General features: G+C 42.1%; 1 pseudogene; it reads left to right on the top strand.

Annotated features, from left to right (window-relative positions):
• Nucleotides 1–1,088: 1,088 nt before the first annotated feature.
• The window catches only part of LOC149148274 (DEAD-box ATP-dependent RNA helicase 22-like), a 60,299-nt pseudogene continuing 41,726 nt past the window's right edge, over nt 1,089–19,661 (top strand).

Here is a 19,661-nt window from a genome sequence, read left to right as displayed (position 1 = left end):
CCATCACATCGACTGCCCTTGTTGTTATAAATCCTCCTGTTTCCCCAAGGCCAGTTTCCAATCCACCTCAAGTAATGGCTACCAGATATGCACCTCTCGTTTTGCCACAAAACTTGGATGCTATGTCGGCTGATTACCAAAGTAAGATACCATTGTTTGATGCTACTCAAGGTATCACAGTGAAACAACATGTTGACAGGATGAACGATTTCTTTGATCTTCATGAGGTAGATCAAGAAAATGTAACCATGTGATTATTTGTGCAAAGTTTTGGAGGCGAGGTTCGAAAGTGGTTTAGAGCACTACCAGCGAGATCCATTGATACTTTGTCGGTTCTACACAGACAATTCCTGGATCGTTGGGAGATAAAGAAAAATCCACTCCAAATTCTTTTCGAGTACGAAAATATAAAGAGGAATGCTGGTGAAAGTGTTCAAGATTATTGTGTGAGATTCAATACTATCTATAATGCTATTCCAGCAGATATCAAGCCACCGATGGGGTTGGCTTTAATAAAATTTCCCGATGGTTTTGATCCCGACATGGCATACCAATTGAGAGAACGAGATCCTACTACATTGGAGGATATGTAGAAAAATGCCATGAGTGTAGAGGCAAACCTGCTACCTAAAAGAGCTAGGATGAAGACCAAAAAGAAAGTGACCATAAAGGAAGAGGCTTCTTCCTCAGATGTAAAGGCTGATGATTTGCTTCATAAAATTGAGAAAATGTTTGACAGATTGACAATTGCAGATAAGCTCGAGGCACCAATCAGAAATCCAAATTTCCGTGGTCAGTAGCAACCATAGTTTAAGATCAAACAGTGAGAGCAAAGAGCACAAGATCAATCAGCATAGCAGCAAATCAAAACACCTCTACAACAGAATTATGTGCATGGACCAGAGTCAGCGGATGATGAAGATCCAATAGGAGAGGAAAATCACTTTTTTACAGCAGATGGTTTGCCTATCTATATCACGGAGGATGAGGAATATTCAGAGATCCCGACTGTATAGAAAGATGAGGATTTTATACTAGCCAATGAAACGGTCTTGGAAGAAGAATTAGATGAATATCAGAGGGGATATATGAATGCATTGACAGCGCAGCAAAGACAGTTTTCACTCAGGAGCAGGGATGTACCAATCAATCTGGTCCAAAAGCAAAAGGAAGCATCACAGCCTAAGAACGATTCTTCAAATGTTCAGAAAAAAGGAAAGGAGCCAGTAGATCCTACTTCCAGCAAAGTACAATCTGCAAATGAGAAGACAAATCAGCCAAGTACAACAAAGGAAAAGCCTAAAAAGAAGGATTCTCCGATCAAAGAGGTAGATAAAATTACAGCCTCTAGCTTAGAGAATGAGATTGCTCAGTTAAAAGTGTCGATACCTCTGACAGAATTAATGAAGAATAGCAATTATAAGAGTCAAGTGTCAGAGATTTTGAATGTACATCCCCTGTCTGATATGGTTAATGTGGAGGATGACCAACCCAAGCTTATTTTTGGTCTTGCATTAGAAGGCCAATATGAGGGTAGTGAAGTACCCCCATTTTACATCAGCCTTATATTGCATGAGTATGTCTTGCACAATGCCATGTTTGATTCAGGAGCATCCCACAATCCAATGCCAAAGGCAATTATGGAAAAATTGGGTCTCAACATCACTTGTAAATATCATGATCTTTATTCTTTTGATTCCAGTAGGGTCAGATGTATTGGTCTTATCAAGGATTTGGTTGTGATTTTAGATCAGATTCCAGCAAAGAATGTTCTCATGGATGTAGCTGTGGCAGACATTCCCCCTAGATTTGGCATGCTTTTATCTAGGTTGTGGGGTGAAAAACTGAAAGGGACATTGCAATTAGACTTCTCCTATGCCACTATTCCTGTGTGGTCAGCTGAGAAAATTATATAGGGAGAAGAAGATGAAGTATATGGTCACAAGCAAGGAGAAATCTTTGAATCATCCAATTGACGCTGTACATACAGATTTAGAATCTTTTGTTCTTTATTAAGATAGTGGTTTTAATGATGTAAATAACCAGTTAGTTGAAGTGGAAGATGTTCTAGAGATAGCAGAAAATTTCAGGGCAATACTTGATCAAGAGAGACAGAAGCTTGCAAGTACCACTGAGTAGTCTACGTTCCACCAACAACCGAAAATTGATGGATAGCAGCCAAAGGTAGAAGAGCAGACAGAATTCCAGCACTTGGAGGAAGAAGCCAGTTTATGGAGTATGGATTTCGATGGAGCAGTAGGTAAGGATGGTGTAGGTATTGGGATTTGGATACACAAACCTGTTTTCCTACCAAATAAAGTCCCAAGAAATTTAATAATTTGTTCATATAAATTGGCTTTCGATTGTTCTAACAATGAAGCCGAGTATGAGGCACTAATTGCAGGGTTGAAGATACTCAAGAAGTTGAATGTAAAGAGAATTTTTGTTTATGGAGATTCAGAGTTAGTAATCAAACAAGTCAAGGGTGAATACCAAGTCAAACATCCGCGAATGAGGGCTTACCGTAATGCAGTTTTAGATATTTTGAGGATGTTTCTAGATTATATCTTGACATGTGTCCCTCGTACACAAAATGTCATTGCAGATTCTCTTGCTACAGTTGCAAGCAATTTGAAGATCCCAATGAATTCAAACAATAAGTTTGAAATTCACATGAAGCATTGCGCAACTGTTCCTGATAATCTAAGATATTGGTAGGTGTTTTAGGATGACAAAGAAATTGATGATTTTCTGCAAAATGAAGGCAAGTATAAAGACACCTCTACAGATGGTGAGCGAGATGATGGTGAACCAGAAATAGAGGTAAATCAGATGGAAGTCTTACAATTGAAAGATAATATTATTCCTAAAGGTCTTATACCTTTGGAGGAACTATTTGATCAAGATGATGTAGCCTGAAAGCCAAGCTTAGTGCCGACTGAGAAGGGTGTTGAAGATGTTGTTGGAAGAATCACCGCACCTCTATAGAATCTGTAATTTCCACCCTAGGGATCCTAATTACTGGCTTGTAATGTTTACCAAAACCTGCGGGTTTTGGTGTAACGGCAAACCTCCACATGGTATCAGAGCTTGGACCTAGGTTCGATTCCCCCAAGTTGCGTTTGAGGGGGGGTGTTGGAAGAATCACCGCACCTCTATAGAATCCGTAATTTCCACCCTGGGGATCCTAGTTATTGGCTTGTAATGTTTACCAAAACCTACGGGTTTTGGTGTAACGGCAAACCTCCACAGATGTAAATATTGGAACAGCCAAGAATCCAAAGATGGTGAAGTTGTCAAAGGCATTATCTCCCCAGGTAAAATCTAAATATATTAGTTTACTATCTTCATTTTCTGATGTATTTGCTTGGGACTATATAGACTTAAAGGAGTATGACAAAAATATAATCCAGCATATAATTCCTATTAAACCAAGTCAGAAGCCGTTCTGCCAAAAGCTGAGAAGGATAAATTCGAAGTTGTTTCCGTCAATAGAAAAAGAGGTAAATCGATTGTACAATGCTGGTATAATAGTTCTGATCAGATTTTCAGATTGGATCTCCAATCTAGTTCCTGTGAGGAAGAAGATAGGTGAGATTAGATCGTACATAGATTTCAGAAATTTGAATAAAGTTTCATTAAAAGATAACTACCCGCTGCCAAAAATGGACCACATTCTCGAGAGAGTAGTTGGAGCATCACGTATGTCGCTAATTGATGGATATTCAGGCTACAATCAAATTTTGGTGCATGAAGATGATAGGGACAAGACAACATTCACCACTCCTTGGGGAAAATTCCACTATGCCAAGATGCCGTTTGGTTTAAAGAATGCTGGAGCAACATTTCAGCGTGCCATGGTGTCACACGGAATCTGTCAAGGGTGCGGACACGACTGACCTTCCTAGAAGTCTAAGACATTCTAATGACAAACAAGACAAAATGGAGTGATCTTTCTCTAAATACACCTTTTACAACATGAAAACTACAAGTGTTTAGGCTTACCTTATTCCAAAACGCTGTTGTTGAAGTCCGTTCTTGACGATCCGGATGAGCTCCTCCTTCAAGTCAATTCCTGCAACCACAAACAATCAAACAATTACCAAGCACTTGCATTTCATATAATAAAACATATATTCAACATGCAGACCAAGGAACACATGAAATAACTCATTAACACAAGCTATTGAGAAAAATAAACCAGTTTGTATTAATAACGAAACAAAGAAACTCTTACAACCTGGCCTTGGTGTTGTGCAAGTTCCTCCCAGGGTCCATCAAGGGTTTTCCTCTACTTTGACAAAGCTCACCCTCTTCCAAGTAGAATCAAGTAAAGACAATCTCTCCTCACAAAGGCTCTAATGGAAGACCTAAATCCTGCAGCATTTACCCAAAGAAAATGTATAGCTCCAACCTCCTCTCCTTCTGGCTCAATGCCTTTATTTATAGTGCTGTAAAGAGGTTATTCAGGTCCACTATCAATGGGATCATCCCCCTCTTTGGGTGGGATAGCTCCCTTATTGATGGGATAAGTTCCCCCTTAATAGAGATACATGAACCAACTGGAGGCGCATCCATTTCATCAAACCGACCTCTAGAATGTTCTAGAAGTAACCACAAGTAACTTTTTCAAGATAAAACTCGCGCATTTTGCCTTTTACAGAGGGACGCACCTGTCCCTTAACATACAGAGCGTCCATGGACGCAGATTTTGTGAACATGGTCAGCGTCCCCGCAGGTAAGGCTAGAGAGAACCTGCGACCCCAGAGATAAACATAGTTTTTACAAGACTTTCTCTCTTCTTTGAGTTTGAGATGGATAACAGAGGCATGAGACTTGCCTAAGAGGGTAGCATGACTGTTGATTTGAGCCATACTAACTGTAAGTAGTCAAGGTGACATTTTTTAGTGTAACAGATTGCCCCCTAAAGTGCGAAGCCTGGAATAGAATAGGGTTTTGTAATTCTAGGAAGGGTGAAGCGCTTTATCATTTCAAGGATTGCCTTGTGGATGGCCTGGTTGGAACCTGCAATTTTCAACACAAAATACATGGATAAGATTATATCATCACTGAGGTAGGCATTCCCATACTCAGATTCAAAACTTTAACTAATGGACTAACTATTCTGATACAGGAATGATCTTGCAGTACATCATTTTTATAGACTTTTGTAGACACAGTATGGACGCAGCCATCTGTTTATGATTAGTCTACATAGATAATGAATACAAAACTCCTCGCAGCCTGGATGGTAGAAACTAGATCCAGGGTCTTCACTTCTACTTCCCGAATTGGTACGATTCTAGCATGTGATTAAATGATTCGATGTCGAACATGTTAGAAACCACTTGATTACCAGTCAATGATGTAAACTGTTAACAAGCGTGAGAGAAACCACCAGTAATGTCAATGGTCCTCAAAGTACCAAGCACAACCCGTGAAATGTGAATAGATGTTTTGATGTCGAACACTTCACGGAATCCTTTGATCGAAAGTCAATGATGTAAACTGACGTCAAAGGCGAGAAACCTGCCATTGATGCATGCAGACTTCAAGGTACTGTCGATTCCTAAGTCATCTTTCTAGATAATGTGTCGATGTCGATAGAAAGCGACCCGTTGCAGGCAAGCCCGCAACACGAAATCATTGTTCAAGTTGAAGAAATGTTGCTGTAAGGACTGACTCAGGGATGGTCAAATGGATGACAAGTATTTTGCAGATGAAAGTTTTTGCTTGCAGACCTCTTGAACACATAACGACACAACAGATGGCTTGGTGACGAATAACTCAAAGTTAATCCCGGAACCCGGTTAAAGACTTTCAAAGTGATTTGGTCAACTGTGAGGTAAAAGATTTCCCAACCCAGGTGAATGAAAAGTGTCGTGTTCAAGAGTGGTAATAAAGTTTCTTCTGAGACAAAAGGTGACAAACAGGTTCATTCTTCTCTCTTTTCCCCCACCATTTCTGGCAAGTACCTCTTTATTTTTAACAAGCTTGAGGAGGATAACATATGCTTGATTATAAGCTCATCCTTCGGACGAGTCCAACCTAGTTTAAATTCGAACCCTAGGAAGGAGTGGTTCGTTCCTGTTTGTAATTGAACAGGTCCTCTACTGTAAAAGTTTAACGAGCCCAGTATAGGAGAAACTCGGCGTTTTTCAATTTTAGAGAGTCTGAAAAAACTAAAGGAGACTCCACGTTGAACTTTTTCGTATATTTGTGTCCCTCAAGCCCGAAAAAGTATAAAATAATACCTGGGGGAACCGCTTGATCTTGCGACCAAGGAGTACTTTCATAATAGTGTCGTTAACCTGAAAAGTAAAAAGCGATCAAGGACACGTCGTTTTATTTCCTTATCGAGTTCGAAACGACAAAAACCCGGCAATCTTTTCCTGATTTTGCGGTCAGAAAAGAGCTAAAAGGGGACCGTCTTTTAATTCCGTTTTAACGAGTGAAAAAGAAACACTCGGCGATCTTTTCATGTTTTAGGAGTCAGAAAAGGGCTTAAAAGATGACTCTGATATTTTGTTTGTGAAAAATTACAATTTCCCTCGAAATCCCTTTGTCCTGCACAAAAGCGACACATTACTCATACCTGTTTAAAATAGGCAAAAATACATTCAAAAACATCTTTTCATGGTAAAAAATGAACTAATTCATCCAAAAAACCTATAAAAAGACCTTTTACCATGTCATTTTTACCGTTTCACTGTTGAGGTTGAAAAAGGAGCTTTTGACAAGAAACTTCCCGTGGTTGCTGCGGAAAATCTGACCGTCGGAATCGAACGCCGTCTCATCCAGGTATTTTACACATCCTACTCTGCATTTCTATCCGTTTAGAATCAATTTTTAGGTTTTAGTTTCATTTTTTGGGGGGTTTTGGTTTTGGAATGCGCCTCTCGGCGGACGCAGGTGCCCTTCGGGTGACCTGCGTCCCCCGACTTTTTCTCATACGGGAAAACGGTCGGAAGACGCAGCCCGCCTTCAGGCCAGCTGCGTCCGGGCGCCCTGTGCTACAAAGCCGGGGTGCGTCCTCCGAGAAACGCGCATTTCAAAACCCCAACTCTCTCAAAAAACCACCAAAAATTCCCAAATTAATTTCTAATTGCTATTTTTGATATGCAGGGCATTAATCATGTTAGACTGGAGAGAAAGAGAGCATGTAGAGGAAGATGAAGCTGCAATAAATCATCAACCTTCCCTGGATGCCCTAAGAGCATGCGGATTATACAAATATTGGACCATACCGGGCATGAGGGGCCAGGTAAGATTCTTGGAATGGCTGGTTGAGCGATGGAACGTACAAGAACAATGCTTTTACATAGGAGGGCACCAGCTCGAGATAGAGCCCTCGGATGTATACTTTCTCACTGGCTTGCCAAACAGAGGTGAGCAACTCAGTCTTGCGGGGACTAGGCCGGGTGGCCAATCCCTTGATAGTCTCCGCGAGAATTGGTGCACACCTGGGGCTCACCATTCAAAAGGCATAGAGATAAAACACATCACTCTACCGGAACTCAAAGTCATAGCGTTCACGGTTACCAGAATTTGCGGCGCGGCCGCTTTACACATTGCTTCCGGATCCCAAATGCGGATGGCAATTGACTGTTACCAAGGCACCATTTTCAACTGGTGTGAAGCTGTGTCGGCTCATATGAAGAGCCAACTGACCAAGGCAAAGAACGGACGACTAAAGACTTTTGGATATGGGCCTATAGTCGTGAGCTTTGCCTTGGAGAGAATTCCAATGCTGATCCCTCAGCAACTCACTGTTGATATCTTGGGTCCTCAGCAGCCAAAGCTGATACGATGGGTTGCGGTGATGGCCCGGCATCCTGACGAGGGCGCGACAGTAGTTCGATTCTCAGATAGTTATTTTGACTGGTTAGAGGGCCAGCTTTTTGTGATACAGGACTTTCCGTATGCCGGAATGGATTTCAGAGGTGATCCGGACATGGTTCTTCCACAGGGAGAACAATGGGACGACAGAGGTACTTTTTATTTTCACAAGTTTTCTAGTTATGTATTTTTTATATATATCGTCTCAAAACTAATAGTAAACTTTTTCAAAATGCAGATGTTGGTCCACAGCGTCCAGCCAACCTCCGGCCTTATGATAGACTACATCCAGCTGCACCGGTACCGGCCCCACAGGATGCGACAGCAGAAGTACTAGCTGAGTTGGAGCATGATCTAGAGCGTCTCACGGCAGATATACCTGAGACTACTATGGACGACATTCCTATCAGGCTTCAGCGCTTCGTAGTCGCGGTCCCTGGACCGTTTAGGAGATTTTTGCGTAAGGTAGCCCGCGCAGTGGTGTCGTACAGAGAGCACCACCAGTGATTGACTAGTCACTTTTGTAGTCACATGTGACATTTTGACTTTTTGTACTATCATTTTGCCGATCATAAGGTGTTTTAAACCTATGATCGAAGACGATGTATATATTTTTTGACACACTTCTATCTATATATATCACTATTACCGGCTTATCTTGTTTAACATATGTGATGAAATGTTTTTAAATTTACTTGCATGATTATCGTAAATGTCTGTCCAACATTCGAGAAGCAATTGCATCTGCTAATGTATTCAAAGACCTTGGAATATGTTGATATTCAATGTAATCAAATTCACGTTCCAAGAGACGCACTCTCAAAAACAACCTTAATAACACAGGATTTCTAATGGCATAAACTCTATTAAGCTGTAATACAACAAGTTCAGAATCTAACCTCACTATCAAACGTCGAATTCCAAATGAAATAGATTCGGATAATAATTCAACCACTGCACTGTATTCTGCAATGTTATTCGTTGTTTGACCGAGGCTTACCCCATGCATAGAAACTAACTCGTCAGAGGGCGAATAGATAACCCAAGCTGCGGAAGAGATATTCCGTGTATTACGACAAGCACCATCAGCAAATCCAATGTATGTTTGGAGAGGCGTCGACATCTACAATATCAAGAGTAAAACCAAGATAAGCCAGAATAATGACGAAAAACCACACTTGCTAAGCTAAGCACACTGACTAAACTAACACACTTGCTAGCTAGAAAGGAAATCTAACCTATCTAAAAATTTCTCCATACCCATCATTTTAAGCATAATACCTCTTTAGGTAAAGTCCATTTCTGGGTTTACCCAAAGAGTCCCCATCAAAATCAACTAACTCATAAGCCCCTTTTGCTAGCTTTCGCTTTACAATGTAGGGCCCATGCCACATGGGAACGAATTTTCCGGCACCTAGCTTATCGTTAGCTTGATCATATAATAGTACTAGGTCTCCTTCCGAAAAACTTCGAGGGGTTACATTTTTATCGTACTGAGCTTTCATTCGTTTCGCGTGAGTCTCGATAGCTAAAGTAGCGTCACGTCGAGTCTCATCTAATTTAGCCAAGTATAATAACCGTTTCTCCTCTTCGGAAGTAGCTGGAAGTAATTCGACAGCCATTTGAAGTGATGGGATTTCGCATTCAATAGGTAACACAGCTTCTAAGCCATAAACTAGCTGGAAAGGGGTGAAACCTGTTGAATTTTTCACTGAAGTTCGATATGCCCATAGCGCCGAAAATAACATGTTATGCCAATTCGTTCGATGGATACCAATGATCCGTCGAATCATGATGACTAGAACTTTGTTGATTGACTCAACCAAACCGTTGGCTTGCGGATAATAAGGAGTAGAGCTATCGTGGCGCAAACCAAGCTGGCTTGTAAGCTCAGTCATCATGACGTTTCGAAAATGGCTCCCATGGTCAGTAATGATTGCTTGTGGGACACCAAACCTAGTTATGATATGATTGAATACGAAAACTGCAGCTGTCTTGCCGCTTGCGTCGAATGTAGGCATCGCCTCGGCCCATTTTGTAAAATAATCAACCGCGAGGATGATATACGCATGCCCCCCGGCCGAGTGAGGGTTACAAGTAATAAAGTCAATGCCCCATTTGGCGAATGGACCAGCGGCAATTATAGGGTGGAGAGGAGCAGGTGGAGCGCGCATCTTTCGATCAAACACTTGACAGTTGTGGCATGTTCTGACAGCAAGGATACAATCTTTAAACATAGACGGCCAGAAATAGCCAGCGCGCAACACCTTCTGAGCTGTGGCATACCCAGACATATGACCGCCACATGCTCCAGAGTGACAATCATTCAAAACTCTCTCAGCCTCTTCGTGAGTTAAACAACGTCGAAAAACTAAGTCTGCCCCCCGGCGATAAAGTGTATCTCCAATAATTCTGTATTGCTGGGATCGAAACCGAATTTTTCGACGGTCTTCCTTGGAAGCTTCAGGCCGAAAGGTTTGGGTTTGGAGATAGATGATTATATCCCCATACCACGGATCTAAAGTGCTAATAAGAAACAAAGATTCGTCCGCAATGGACTCCTCTGCCACAGTCTCTGTGTCAGCACTCGGGAAATCACACATCAATTCCGCAAAAACTAAAGATTTCTTAGACTTGGACTTCTCGAACTCCAAGTCGAACTCTTGCAGGATAACAATCCATTTAGAGTACTTGCCCCCTAGCAGTTGTTTTGTCAAAATATAAATCATAGGGTTGCAATCCGAAATAACTGTAGTCTTGCGGAGAAGAATGTAGTGACGAAAACGCTGGACAGCTTGAACGGCTGCCAGGGCCAATTTCTCCACATGCGAATATTTTAACTCAGTGGGATTTAAGGTTCTACTAAGATAATATATCACATGCTCTGCTTTGAATTCATCTTCTTGAACTAACACCATTCCAATGGTGGAATGCGAAGCTGCGAGGTATAAGAAGTAGTCCTGGTTGTAGTTGGGAGGATGCAATAACGGTGCATGGGTCAACGCGTGTTTTAATGCATCAAAAGATTGTTGGGCAATCTCGTCCCAAAAGAATTGTGCGTTCTGTTTCAACAACCGTGTAAAACCTTTAGTGACCTCGGCGTAGTTTGGGATGAATCGGCGTAAAAAGTTCGCTTTCCCTTGCAAACTTTGGAGTTGGCGCAAACTCGAAGGAGGAGGCAATTTGATGATAGCCTCGACTTTCGAGGGATCGACGCGAATGCCGGCTTTTGAAACAACAAATCCCAGCAATCGACCTGTTTCTATACAGAAAACACACTTGTGGGGATTCAACCGAATTCGATAATGCCTACACCTCATAAAGATTGCTCGTAGGTGGACAAGGTGATCAGCTCGTTGTAAAGAATGAGCAGGCAAATCATCGAGATAGGGTTGCACAATGTGCTTGATGTCATGAAATGCATAAGACATCGCCCGTTGAAAAGTAGCGCCGGCATTCTTAAGCCCAAAAGGTAATTTGCAATAAGCAAATGTCCCCCATGGACAAATGAATGCCGTTTTTGGTTGATCGGCAGGTAGAATATTGATTTGATTATAGCCTGAGAAACCATCCATGAAGGAAAACATCTCACTTCCGGCACAATCATCAATAATTTGATCGATATAAGGCGTAGGATAGTTGTCTTTTGGACAAGCTCGATTGATATCCCTATAGTCGATACAGATTCTTATTGTTCCTTGTTTTTTATTGACGGGAACAATATTCGATACCCAATCCGTTAACGGGATCGGATAAATGAAACCTGCTTTCAACAGCTTTTCGACTTCTGCTTTAATCGCAGCCGCTTTTCGAGGGTGAATCTGACGCAACCGTTGCCGAATGGGTTTAGCATCCGGGTAGGTTTTGATTTCATGAACAACAATGGCAGGATCGATTCCCGGCATTTCCTCGTAAGACCAGGCAAACACGTCGCGGAATTCTTGGAATAGGGCCTTGTAAGTTTGGATTTCTTCTTCAGTACATGCGGCACCTATATGAATGTTCTCCTCGATTCCGGGCTTCACTGAAATATCAATGGGAATAGTACGAGAAATATTCCCTAAATTCAGCTCTGAATCAGAATGTTTCGTTGGATCCTGAGCGTCTTTGACATATTCAGCGGTAAAGATAGATGAAAAATCATTTTCAAATGCATCATCCTTAGGTAAAAACGAAGATCTGTGATGGAGATCTTCCCATGGTAGATCATCTACACTTAGGATTTCGCGAAGTTGTTCGTCAGATGACACTTCTTCGGGAAACGTTATCCGTTCTAAGGGTGAGGTGAAAAGTGACTCTTCACTGACCACATTCATTTGGTCGGTTGAATGAAAGTCGGTAAAAGACATAAGAGCTTCATAAGCAATCTCATACGGACTCAACGGCATAACATCACCGAGTGAGTCTAGCTCAGAGTCAGAGGGAACATACCAAGGATCATCATAAATAATGTTTTCTGACGTGATCATATGAATTGTTGCGAACGAAGGGTCTGCATTGAGTGGAGGGAGAGGAAAAGTTCCCAGTAAACCGGAATCCTTAACTAAACCTACACCAATGTCCCTATAAGGGATTGTCGTTTTACCAACATGCTGGATAGTTTCTAAAGAGGTTGGGTCGGATGAAAAGTATGTCAGCTGATCAATAGTCACGATCTTACCGTTATGTGGAAACTTAATGACTCTGAAGACCGATGAAACGACCGCTGTCATAGCATATGACCAACTTCGACCCAAAAGAAGGTTGTAGTCTAGAGGGGCATCAACCACTTCCACATCCAGACTAACGGTTTTACCTTCGACCCCTATAGGCAATTCTTGTAGAATACCAAACGGACGGAACCCACGGCCATCAAAGGCCTTAAGGATGGTGGGGGATTGGTTCAACGAAGGAGAACCAAGCGATCTCCAACATTGAATCGACATAATACACGTAGAAGCTCCCTCATCAATCACAGTCCGATGAATAGGCCTGTTTTTGACTATCACTGGAATTTGGAAAGCCATTTGATGGGGGAGACGCGGTGTACTATTTTCTAGATCAAAGATCATTAGGTTCGGGTCCTGAACATCGACAGCTCCAATAGCCGACAAAAGCAATTTTCGTTGCGCTGGACATGATTGCAGCACTTCGAGTGCCGACATTGCTGAAGGTGAAACAGCTAAGTCTTCAACAATGTTGTAATTCTGGGCTGCTCTCGCATGTGGATTGAAAGCAGACCTTCGAAGTACACCCTTGGCGGGCGGCTTAATCACTAAGTCTGGGTTAGGTTTTTCGATCTGTAGTGGATCGGAACCAGGAGCTGAGGTTGATGGGTTAGAGTGAGAAGATTCTGCTTCTTTACCATCAACAGGAGCCTTACTACCATAATCTTGCGATCGAGTCGCAATCCTGACATGAGACATCATCAAAATGGGTTCTTCACTGGCATTCGAAGAAGAACCTATCATCTTATTCTCCTGCTCTGGAAATGGATTTTTTAACACAGCAGGAGTGGGAGAACCTTTGACTATTTTCACTACCTCGGCCCGATGAGGGCAGTCTCTCGTAAAATGATCTTCTTCACAAATAAGACAAGGATATCGAGGTTTGCGCTTTTCGTCATTGGTTTCCGACTTTTCCGTTTTCTCCTTTGGAGCCTTGTCTGCTTTAGCCTTCTTCTTTCCTTTCTTCTTTCCACCGTTTTTGGATTTGGCCGTAGATGACTCTACAGCGTGAATGTCGGCGGTAAGTTCAGGAGGAGAAGACTCTCCTGTCGGAGAATCAGGCAAAGTGATAATTGGAGTATTGGAGGTCTTGGAAGACTTCTTCTTACTCTTCGTAGTCACGATACCAATCATACCATCAGCGGCATGAGATCCCGAAGGAGCAGCAGCGATTTGGTTTGACTTTGGAAGATCCGGAATTTTCTCGTGTAACGTACCCGACTGAGTGTAAACTAAGTCAAGGTATTGTGCCTGAGCAATGACTTGCTCCTCAGTAACTACTCCGGCCTTAGCTACATCTTCAGTAATTCTTGGTAATAATGATTTGACAAACCATTCAGCTAAGATTTGGTCCGGGATAAAAACTTTCACTAATCTTCTTCGACGTCTCCACTCATGGATGTGATCAGAAATGTACGTGGATGTCGATTGTTTTAGCGAAGTTAATAATTCTGTACCATTATCGTATCTGACTGGTAACTGAAAATGAGTTAAGAACGAGGTAGCTAACTGGCTAAAGTTGTAAAAAGAGGCCCGTGGTAACTCAATGTACCACTTGGCTGCGAGACCAATGAGTGTACGCTGGAAAAGACGTAAGCGGATGGAATCATCTGAGATGGAATTTGATGCACACCAGAGGTGGTAAGTCATCACGTGATTAGACGGATCCTCTCCAGACTTACCTTCGAACTTGGGTATATCGCTGGGCAACTTATTTGGCATTGGCGGCCAGAACGGAAGATATTGAATTGGATCGTTCGTTAGGCGCGTCAAGTCGGGTAAATCTAAAGTCGCAATAAACGGTAACTGCCGGTTAGGATCTCTAAAACTCTGAGTCACAATACCAGCCCCAGGAGGAGGATATCCAGGATAACTAGGAACAGGAGTCGCATTGGGATATTATATCCTCCTGGAAAACCAGGATTAACCGGACCGTACTGGGGTTGCTGAGGTGGTTGATAAGTGTACCCAGGATACGGTTGATACTGGTAAACCGGTTGTTGGGCAGCTTGCCCAGGTTGATACTGTCCCTGGTACGGAGGTTGAACAAATTGAGGTTGAGTAGTAACAACCGTACTTGTACCAGGTTGGCCTGCAGGCATCTGGACTGTGGTTTGAACCGTGGGTCCAGACAACGGTACAGATGTCTGAGGAGTGGTTACAGGGACAGTAGAAACCGGAGCTGCCGATACTCCAGAAGTAAGCATGGTAGATGAAGCGGTAGTTGCTGCAGCCGTGTGAGGTGGAGTACTAGGTGCAATTGGCGGCTGAGTAACTACGAAGTTACAGGGGTCTGAACACTTGACTGGACAGGTTGCGGTTGCTGGGGTGGACCAGGAACTGCAGGTTGTCCTGCTTGAGGTACCGACTGTATACTTGGTTGCGACATCTGTTGACCCTGTGACGGATCCCATGTTAACATTCCAGGGTATTGACTCGTAACAGGTTGAGGATACTGAGATCCATAGCCGTATTGAGGATAGGGTTGATAACTGTAAGGTGCAGTCCCATATGATTGCCCTTGAGGTGGTTGATAACCTTGACCAGGGTATTGACCCGTAGGTTGATAACCTTGAGGTAAATACGAATACTGGGGTTGACCTTGACCTTGAGGTTGGTATCCTTGAGGTTGATACCCTTGGGGTTGCCATCCTTGAGGTTGATACTGATACTGAGGTTGACTTTGGGGTACATATTGAGGCTGGGGTTGATACCCTTGGGGTTGATACCCTTGAGGTTGCCCCCCAGTCACGAATGAAGTACCTTGAGGTTGCCCCCCAGGCATTAACGAAGGTTGCCCCCCAGGCGGTAATTGGCCACCTTGAGGTTGGTTAATGGGAGTTGAACCTGACATCATATAAACTTCACCTATACTCAATGGTACATTACCACTGTTTCCAACTAATAACCCATGATCAACAGGTTGAGGAGATGCTCCCGCAAAGGTACCAGAAAGTGATTGATACCCAGTAGGAACAGAAGGACCGCCATGTAAAAATGATTCAGGACTTTGTGAAAACACAGATGACTGACCAGACATATTTACAGGAGAATGAATTCCTCTAGGTGGAACCGGAGTACGAGGTGTAGAAAAACCTACTGAGTTGTCTAAAAAATTGGTTAATGCAAGGTACCAAGATTCACTTCTAGGAGGACTGTAAAAGATGGATTCACGCTCCCTTAGATCAAGGGTAATTAGATCTTCAGAATCAGAAACGCCTATTTCTTCCTCTGGAACAAGTTCTTCTATAGCAATTAATCCAACAGGAAGATTTTCGGTGATAATTCTTTCTATTCTTGGTGAATCAGGAACACTAGGAGTTGGAGTAACAGGTTCTGAAATTTCAGGTTCTTCGCCTGTTTCACTGGCAGATGAAAAACTACCAGCAAGCTCGGAAACTGTAACAGCTTCGGGATTGTAACCTGTTTCTAATCTGGATGGACTACCAAGGAAGATTCTCCTTCTTCAGGTGATCCTACTCTACTGCCACTAGGAGGAGTTACAAGGACCTTTAACCCTTCTAAATGACCCGGAATGTCTTCAGGAGATTCACCCCGCGAATTACGGAGTTTTCTTAACAAATCTATTCCGGTAACAATCTCAGGAGACTTGCCCCGAAGTCTACGGGACTGTCTCGGTAATTCCGCCACAATTAAAGATTTTAACTACAACACACGAAAACAAAGTAAAAAATTTCAAATCAAACCACCTAAAGTCTTCTAAAGAACCAATCAAATTTGAAGCACACGCCTAAATAATCTAGAGCGTCAAACCACACACAAACAGTAGTCTTCCGGACCAAAAGCGCTAGTTGGTGATTAGGCCCAACCTCGCAGGATTCAGTACAGAAATGGTGGGTGGAACAGTTACCCCGGCAACCTGCTTAATGAATAGACTGGACCAAGTTCCTCCACTTTAACCGTCTCGAAGTGAAGCGAACCCCCCAGAAAATCCAAGTGAGTATAACCGACGTCTGCTCCAGGTACAGTGGGACCTTCCCTCCACCGTCACCTTGGGTAGAATCCTAGATATTATGGCCACTAAGGTTACCAATCACAACAATTACACCTGGGGGAACAGTCTAAACTCCGACAGCACGCAAGGGCAGAGTAGCAAGCTCCAATCCCCTTACCGGCTCCTTGACAACAATCCAAGGTTTACCGATAAGTGACCCCTGGCTCCTCGACAATGGTTAATCCGAGGTTTACCGTTTGTAATACGTACTGCCTGGCGTCGTTCCCAACGAGGGAGGAATGATCCCCTCACTGGTTCGGACACGAGCTCGTGCTTCTCCTTTAAGAGGAGCTTTCCCAGAATGTAACTGAAACAATTGGATTTGTTCTACTCAAGATAGACTATCTGTTTGGTTTTGTAGTCTTGGAGAGTTAAGTACTCACCTACTCCAAGACCCTAGCCTAAGCTATGTTGGTGCTTCAGAGCCCTAGAAAAATAAAGATTACTAGATTGATTTTAATTTAAGCGTTACTTTTAAGGTTGTTTCTTAAGTCAAAAGGTGATGGAAGTGAAACCAGTGGTGTGTTGACTCGACTCGAAACCACTACAAAATGCACCTAGAATGATTTATCCACTACTTTACTTTTTCGATGAATTGCTTAACTAAAAAGTTGAGAGAATGCAATCTTTATAAAAGCAACTTCTTAATTGAAGACAATCAAAGAAACAATTCGTTTTTCTTTTCCAAGCATAAAAACATAACTTCTCTTTACATGCACGAAAAAACTCTTTTCTTCTTTTGAAAACAAAAAGCTACTTGAAACAAGACTTTTTAAGAAGATGTTTTTGTATTTTTCTTTTAATAAAGCAAGTAAATCTAATATAACCAAAAAATCAATCTTAACAACTCTTAAAATCTATGAAAATGCACTCATAAGCAAACTAAAGGCAAATTTACTCTAAGCAATCTTAACGAGGCCAAAACTAACAATGATTATTTCTAAGGTGTTTTACTTGATCACAATCAAATCAAGGACTAGCTTATTGCAGAATCAAAAACTAGCCAAAACAAAACTCTAATCTTTTTGTTCTTTTTGTAAAATGGAAATCAATACTTTATAAACAAGTAATTCGAAATTTGACCCAAAACAACTCAAATGGCAAGTTGCTCACAAAAGGAGACTTTACGACAGGCCCGACTTCTAAGAAGGTTGACTAACCAGAGAGATCTAAGGCTGGACAACTTTCTACTATCAAAGTCACTACAAAGCCTTTCCAAAAATCAAACCCTAGGTCTAAACTTCGTTGAAAACCACTAAAACACTCAAAGCTCACAAAACAAGTTCAGGTGAAAATTCTTGACAGGGTACTAAAGGATCTGGGCAGAAAACACTAAGGAAAAACAAAATCTAAAAGCAATTTAAAGCAAAAATGGAATTTTCTTAAGTTTTACAGGAAGACGCAGGCAACCCGTTGTCACAGGTGCGGCCCCGCTCTGTGCAGACGGCAACAGCGCGTCCAAAGACGCACTGTGCAGTACTCAGAGGGTGCGTCCTTCTGGAAAAATGAAGAAAAACCAAATCTAACTAAATCTAAAGCTAAGCCACCCAAATACTAATTCTCACAGTCAAAAACCAGAAAATAAAAATGATTTTCTCAAAGCAAAGTTCATATAAAGGAAAAGACTCTCTCATTAATGGATTCCCCAGCGGAGTCGCCAATTTGTCACACGGAATCTGTCAAGGGTGCGGACACGACTGACCTTCCTAGAAGTCTAAGACATTCTAATGACAAACAAGACAAAATGGAGTGATCTTTCTCTAAATACACCTTTTACAACATGAAAACTACAAGTGTTTAGGCTTACCTTATTCCAAAACGCTGTTGTTGAAGTCCGTTCTTGACGATCCGGATGAGCTCCTCCTTCAAGTCAATTCCTGCAACCACAAACAATCAAACAATTACCAAGCACTTGCATTTCATATAATAAAACATATATTCAACATGCAGACCAAGGAACACATGAAATAACTCATTAACACAAGCTATTGAGAAAAATAAACCAGTTTGTATTAATAACGAAACAAAGAAACTCTTACAACCTGGCCTTGGTGTTGTGCAAGTTCCTCCCAGGGTCCATCAAGGGTTTTCCTCTACTTTGACAAAGCTCACCCTCTTCCAAGTAGAATCAAGTAAAGACAATCTCTCCTCACAAAGGCTCTAATGGAAGACCTAAATCCTGCAGCATTTACCCAAAGAAAATGTATAGCTCCAACCTCCTCTCCTTCTGGCTCAATGCCTTTATTTATAGTGCTGTAAAGAGGTTATTCAGGTCCACTATCAATGGGATCATCCCCCTCTTTGGGTGGGATAGCTCCCTTATTGATGGGATAAGTTCCCCCTTAATAGAGATACATGAACCAACTGGAGGCGCATCCATTTCATCAAACCGACCTCTAGAATGTTCTAGAAGTAACCACAAGTAACTTTTTCAAGATAAAACTCGCGCATTTTGCCTTTTACAGAGGGACGCACCTGTCCCTTAACATACAGAGCGTCCATGGACGCAGATTTTGTGAACATGGTCAGCGTCCCCGCAGGTAAGGCTAGAGAGAACCTGCGACCCCAGAGATAAACATAGTTTTTACAAGACTTTCTCTCTTCTTTGAGTTTGAGATGGATAACAGAGGCATGAGACTTGCCTAAGAGGGTAGCATGACTGTTGATTTGAGTCATACTAACTGTAAGTAGTCAAGGTGACATTTTTTAGTGTAACACATGGACATTGCCTTCGCAAATGAAAAAGATGTGTTTTTAGTAGTATATCTTGATGATTTGACTGTCTTTTCTGTTGGACACATATTTTCATTGATGTCAATATGGCAATATTCAAGAGGAGGAGACAGAGCACATCGGAGCCAAGAGGAGTAGACCAAGCCAGAGGAGCCACATTGGAGCAAAGAGGAGCTATAGGAGGAGCCACATATGTATATAACATAAATATATATGCCAAAAGGAGGACACAGCCATCGGAGCAACAGATATCGGGAGCATACACAGCTATCGGGAGCCTATCGAGAGCCATCGGGAGCAGAACTCATATAGATATGTTATCAGGCTTGTAAAACCCATGTATGCATGCTTTAACATTATCGGCGGTT

This window comes from Pinus tabuliformis, chromosome 9 (assembly GCF_031772625.1).
Source record: "Pinus tabuliformis cultivar Carrire ecotype Pingquan chromosome 9, CPIR1, whole genome shotgun sequence".
NCBI lineage: Eukaryota > Viridiplantae > Streptophyta > Pinopsida > Pinales > Pinaceae > Pinus > Pinus tabuliformis.
The sequence above is the reverse complement of the archived record's forward strand: the minus strand, read 5'-3'. Positions and strand labels throughout refer to the sequence as shown.